The sequence below is a fragment of the Hoplias malabaricus genome, chromosome 17, assembly GCF_029633855.1.
Source record: "Hoplias malabaricus isolate fHopMal1 chromosome 17, fHopMal1.hap1, whole genome shotgun sequence".
In the NCBI taxonomy this organism is placed as follows: Eukaryota; Metazoa; Chordata; class Actinopteri; order Characiformes; family Erythrinidae; genus Hoplias; species Hoplias malabaricus.
In genome coordinates this window covers 32,485,957-32,492,721 of record NC_089816.1, presented here as the reverse complement: position 1 = coordinate 32,492,721, position 6,765 = coordinate 32,485,957, and positions in this window count along the sequence as shown.

Below are 6,765 nucleotides of genomic sequence, written 5' to 3'. Positions count from 1 at the left end.
TAAGCCAGGGCCTCCTTGATCAACAACGTGAATTTGGAAGAAATCTGAGTCGGTCAAGAATTTCGTCTGAAAAAACACAAAGGGGTACCCCTTAGTATTTTTGGGTGAAAAATGTGACCCACTCAGACCTTCATCAAACTCACACAGTGTGTCTTGGAGGTCCTGACTAAAACAGTGGTTTGTTTATTTTCGCTCCACCACTTTCCAAAGCTGAGATATGGGGACCTCTTCTAGTCCATAAAATGTATAACAGTATAATTATCATATCTCAGCTTTCGGATGAGATAGGCTGAAAATAATCACACCCCTGTGTAAGCCAGGGCCTCCTTAATCAACAACGTGAATTTGGAAGAAATCTGAGGTGGTCAAAAATTTCATCTGAAAAAACACAAAGGGGTACCCCTTAGTTTTTTTTGGGTGTAAAATATGACCCACTCAGATCTTCATCAAACTCACACAATGTGTCTTGGAGGTCCAGACAAAAAGAGTGGTATGGTTATTTTCGCTCCACCACTTTCCAAAGCTGAGATATGGGGACCCCATCTAGTCCATAAAATGTATAACTGTATAATTATCATATCTCAGCTTTGGGATGAGATAGGCTGAAAATAATCACACCCCTGTGTAAGCCAGGGCCTCCTTAAACAACAACGTGAATTTGGAAGAAATCTGAGTCGGTCAAGAATTTCATCTGAAAAAACACAAAGGGGTACCCCTTAGTATTTTTTGGATGAAAAATGTGATCCACTCAGACCTTCATCAAACTCACACAGTGTGTCTTGGAGGTCATGACAAAAACAGTGGTGTGGTTATTTTTCGCTCCACCACTTTCCAAAGCTGAGATATTTGGACCCCATCTAGTCCAAAAAATGTATAACTGTATAATTATCATATCTCAGCTTTGGGATGAGATAGGCTGAAAATAATCACACCCCTGTGTAAGCCAGTGCCTCCTTAAACAACAACGTGAATTTGGAAGAGATCTGAGTCGGTCAAGAATTTCGTCTGAAAAAACACAAAGGGGTACCCCTAAGTATTTTTTTGGGTGAAACATGTGACCCACTCAGATCTTTATCAAACTCACACAGTGTGTCTTGGAGGTCCTGACTAAAACAGTGGTGTGGTTATTTTTGCTCCACCCCTTTCCAAAGCTGAGATATGGGGACCTCTTCTAGTCCATAAAATGTATAACTGTATAATTATCATATCTCAGCTTTGGGATGAGATAGGCTGAAAATAATCACACCCCTCTGTCAGCCAGGGCCTCCTTAATCAACAACGTGAATTTGGAAGAGATCTGAGTCGGTCAAGAATTTCGTCTGAAAAAACACAAAGGGGTACCCCTTAGTATTTTTTTGGGTGAAACATGTGACCCACTCAGATCTTTATCAAACTCACACAGTGTGTCTTGGAGGTCCTGACTAAAACAGTGGTGTGGTTATTTTCGCTCCACCCCTTTCCAAAGCTGAGATATGGGGACCTCTTCTAGTCCATAAAATGTATAACGGTATAATTATCATTTCTCAGCTTGCGGATGAGATAGGCTGAAAATAATCACACCCCTGTGTAAGCCAGGGCCTCTTTAATCAACAACATGAATTTGGAAGAAATCTGAGTCAGTCAAGAATTTCGTCTGAAAAAACACAAAGGGGTACCCCTTAGTATTTTTTGGGTGAAAAATGTGACCCACTCAGACCTTCATCAAACTCACACAGTGTATCTTGGAGGTCATGACAAAAACAGTGGTGTGGTTATTTTCGCTCCACCACTTTCCAAAGCTGAGATATTTGGACCCCATCTAGTCCATAAAATTTTTAACTGTATAATTATCATATCTCAGCTTTGGGATGAGATAGGCTGAAAATAATCACACCCCTGTGTAAGACAGGGCCTCCTTAAACAACAACGTGAATTTGGAAGAAATCTGAGTCGGTCAAGAATTTCGTCTGAAAAAACACAAAGGGGTACCCCTTAGTATTTTTTTGGGTGAAACATGTGACCCACTCAGATCTTTATCAAACTCACACAGTGTGTCTTGGAGGTCCTGACTAAAACAGTGGTGTGGTTATTTTCGCTCCACCACTTTCCAAAGCTGAGATATGGGGACCTCTTCTAGTCCATAAAATGTATAACTGTATAATTATCATATCTCAGCTTTGGGATGAGATATGCTGAAAATAATCACACCCCTGTGTAAGCCAGGGCCTCCTTAAACAACAACGTGAATTTGGAAGAAATCTGAGTCGGTCAAGAATTTCATCTGAAAAAACACAAAGGGGTACCCCTTAGTATTTTTTTGGTGTAAAATGTGACCCACTCAGATCGTCATCAAACTCACACAGTGTGTCTTGGAGGTCCTGACTAAAACAGTGGTGTGGTTATTTTTGCTCCACCCCTTTCCAAAGCTGAGATATGGGGACCTCTTCTAGTCCATAAAATGTATAACTGTATAATTATCATATCTCAGCTTTGGGATGAGATAGGCTGAAAATAATCACACCCCTCTGTCAGCCAGGGCCTCCTTAATCAACATCGTGAATTTGGAAGAAATCTGAGTCGGTCAAAAATTTTGTCTGAAAAAACACAAAGGGGTACCCCTTAGTATTTTTTTGGGTGAAAAATGTGACCTCTTCAGATCTTCTTCAAACCCACACAGTGTGTCTTGCAGGTCCTGTTAAAGACAGTGGTGTGGTTATTTTTGCTCTACCACTTGCCAAACTGAGATATGGGGACCTCTTCTAGTCCATTACATGTATAACTGCATATATCAAGATGGGATTCCTATTTCCAGTGAAGCTAGCTAAACACATTAGTAGAGGAGTATGATCACAAAAGCCTGCTCAGTCCAATATATCCTACATTGAATTTGTATTTGGCCAGGGGGTCTCAGTTCTAATAAATTAAAGAAGATATAATAGGTGAGACATAGGGATGTCAGAGGAAGACTCACCATTGCAATATATTCAACAAAAATAAACCTATTGAAAGAAAATCCCATTCACGTCTGTTCTCATATATCAGCTTTGGGATGAGATAGGCTGAAAATAATCACACCCCTGTGTAAGCCAGGGCCTCCTTAAACAACAACTTGAATTTGGAAGAAATCTGAGTCGGTCAAGAATTTCATCTGAAAAAACACAAAGGGGTACCCCTAAGTATTTTTTGGGTGAAAAATGTGATCCACTCAGACCTTCATCAAACTCACACAGTGTGTCTTGGAGGTCATGACAAAAACAGTGGTGTGGTTATTTTCGCTCCACCACTTTCCAAAGCTGAGATATGGGGACCTCTTCTAGTCCATAAAATGTATAACTGTATAATTATCATATCTCAGCTTTGGGATGAGATAGGCTGAAAATAATCACACCCCTGTGTAAGCCAGTGCCTCCTTAAACAACAACGTGAATTTGGAAGAGATCTGAGTCGGTCAAGAATTTCGTCTGAAAAAACACAAAGGGGTACCCCTTAGTATTTTTTTGGGTGAAACATGTGACCCACTCAGATCTTTATCAAACTCACACAGTGTGTCTTGGAGGTCCTGACTAAAACAGTGGTGTGGTTATTTTTGCTCCACCCCTTTCCAAAGCTGAGATATGGGGACCTCTTCTAGTCCATAAAATGTATAACTGTATAATTATCATATCTCAGCTTTGGGATGAGATAGGCTGAAAATAATCACACCCCTCTGTCAGCCAGGGCCTCCTTAATCAACAACGTGAATTTGGAAGAGATCTGAGTCGGTCAAGAATTTCGTCTGAAAAAACACAAAGGGGTACCCCTTAGTATTTTTTTGGGTGAAACATGTGACCCACTCAGATCTTTATCAAACTCACACAGTGTGTCTTGGAGGTCCTGACTAAAACAGTGGTGTGGTTATTTTCGCTCCACCCCTTTCCAAAGCTGAGATATGGGGACCTCTTCTAGTCCATAAAATGTATAACGGTATAATTATCATTTCTCAGCTTGCGGATGAGATAGGCTGAAAATAATCACACCCCTGTGTAAGCCAGGGCCTCTTTAATCAACAACATGAATTTGGAAGAAATCTGAGTCAGTCAAGAATTTCGTCTGAAAAAACACAAAGGGGTACCCCTTAGTATTTTTTGGGTGAAAAATGTGACCCACTCAGACCTTCATCAAACTCACACAGTGTATCTTGGAGGTCATGACAAAAACAGTGGTGTGGTTATTTTCGCTCCACCATTTTCCAAAGCTGAGATATTTGGACCCCATCTAGTCCATAAAATTTTTAACTGTATAATTATCATATCTCAGCTTTGGGATGAGATAGGCTGAAAATAATCACACCCCTGTGTAAGACAGGGCCTCCTTAAACAACAACGTGAATTTGGAAGAAATCTGAGTCGGTCAAGAATTTCGTCTGAAAAAACACAAAGGGGTACCCCTTAGTATTTTTTTGGGTGAAACATGTGACCCACTCAGATCTTTATCAAACTCACACAGTGTGTCTTGGAGGTCCTGACTAAAACAGTGGTGTGGTTATTTTCGCTCCACCACTTTCCAAAGCTGAGATATGGGGACCTCTTCTAGTCCATAAAATGTATAACTGTATAATTATCATATCTCAGCTTTGGGATGAGATATGCTGAAAATAATCACACCCCTGTGTAAGCCAGGGCCTCCTTAAACAACAACGTGAATTTGGAAGAAATCTGAGTCGGTCAAGAATTTCATCTGAAAAAACACAAAGGGGTACCCCTTAGTATTTTTTTGGTGTAAAATGTGACCCACTCAGATCGTCATCAAACTCACACAGTGTGTCTTGGAGGTCCTGACTAAAACAGTGGTGTGGTTATTTTTGCTCCACCCCTTTCCAAAGCTGAGATATGGGGACCTCTTCTAGTCCATAAAATGTATAACTGTATAATTATCATATCTCAGCTTTGGGATGAGATAGGCTGAAAATAATCACACCCCTCTGTCAGCCAGGGCCTCCTTAATCAACATCGTGAATTTGGAAGAAATCTGAGTCGGTCAAAAATTTTGTCTGAAAAAACACAAAGGGGTACCCCTTAGTATTTTTTTGGGTGAAAAATGTGACCTCTTCAGATCTTCTTCAAACCCACACAGTGTGTCTTGCAGGTCCTGTTAAAGACAGTGGTGTGGTTATTTTTGCTCTACCACTTGCCAAACTGAGATATGGGGACCTCTTCTAGTCCATTACATGTATAACTGCATATATCAAGATGGGATTCCTATTTCCAGTGAAGCTAGCTAAACACATTAGTAGAGGAGTATGATCACAAAAGCCTGCTCAGTCCAATATATCCTACATTGAATTTGTATTTGGCCAGGGGGTCTCAGTTCTAATAAATTAAAGAAGATATAATAGGTGAGACATAGGGATGTCAGAGGAAGACTCACCATTGCAATATATTCAACAAAAATAAACCTATTGAAAGAAAATCCCATTCACGTCTGTTCTCATATATCAGCTTTGGGATGAGATAGGCTGAAAATAATCACACCCCTGTGTAAGCCAGGGCCTCCTTAAACAACAACTTGAATTTGGAAGAAATCTGAGTCGGTCAAGAATTTCATCTGAAAAAACACAAAGGGGTACCCCTAAGTATTTTTTGGGTGAAAAATGTGATCCACTCAGACCTTCATCAAACTCACACAGTGTGTCTTGGAGGTCATGACAAAAACAGTGGTGTGGTTATTTTCGCTCCACCACTTTCCAAAGCTGAGATATTTGGACCCCATCTAGTCCATAAAATTTATAACTGTATAATTATCATATCTCAGCTTAGGGATGAGATAGGCTGAAAATAATCACACCCCTGTGTAAGCCAGGGCCTCCTTAATCAACAACTTGAATTTGGAAGAAATCTGAGTCGGTCAAGAATTTAATCTGAAAAAACACAAAGGGGTACCCCTTAGTATTTTTTGGGTGAAAAGTGTGACCCACTCAGACTTTCATCAAACTCACACAGTGTGTCTTGGAGGTCATGACAAAAACAGTGGTGTGGTTATTTTCGCTCCACCACTTTCCAAAGCTGAGATATGGGGACCCCATCTAGTCCATAAAATTTATAACTGTATAATTATCATATCTCAGCTTTGGGATGAGATAGGCTGAAAATAATCACACCCCTGTGTAAGACAGGGCCTCCTTAATCAACAACGTGAATTTGGAAGAAATCTGAGTCGGTCAAGAATTTCATCTGAAAAAACACAAAGGGGTACCCCTTAGTATTTTTTTGGTGTAAAATGTGACCCACTCAGATCGTCATCAAACTCACACAGTGTGTCTTGGAGGTCCTGACTAAAACAGTGGTGTGGTTATTTTTGCTCCACCCCTTTCCAAAGCTGAGATATGGGGACCTCTTCTAGTCCATAAAATGTATAACTGTATAATTATCATATCTCAGCTTTGGGATGAGATAGGCTGAAAATAATCACACCCCTCTGTCAGCCAGGGCCTCCTTAATCAACATCGTGAATTTGGAAGAAATCTGAGTCGGTCAAAAATTTTGTCTGAAAAAACACAAAGGGGTACCCCTTAGTATTTTTTTGGGTGAAAAATGTGACCTCTTCAGATCTTCTTCAAACCCACACAGTGTGTCTTGCAGGTCCTGTTAAAGACAGTGGTGTGGTTATTTTTGCTCTACCACTTGCCAAACTGAGATATGGGGACCTCTTCTAGTCCATTACATGTATAACTGCATATATCAAGATGGGATTCCTATTTCCAGTGAAGCTAGCTAAACACATTAGTAGAGGAGTATGATCACAAAAGCC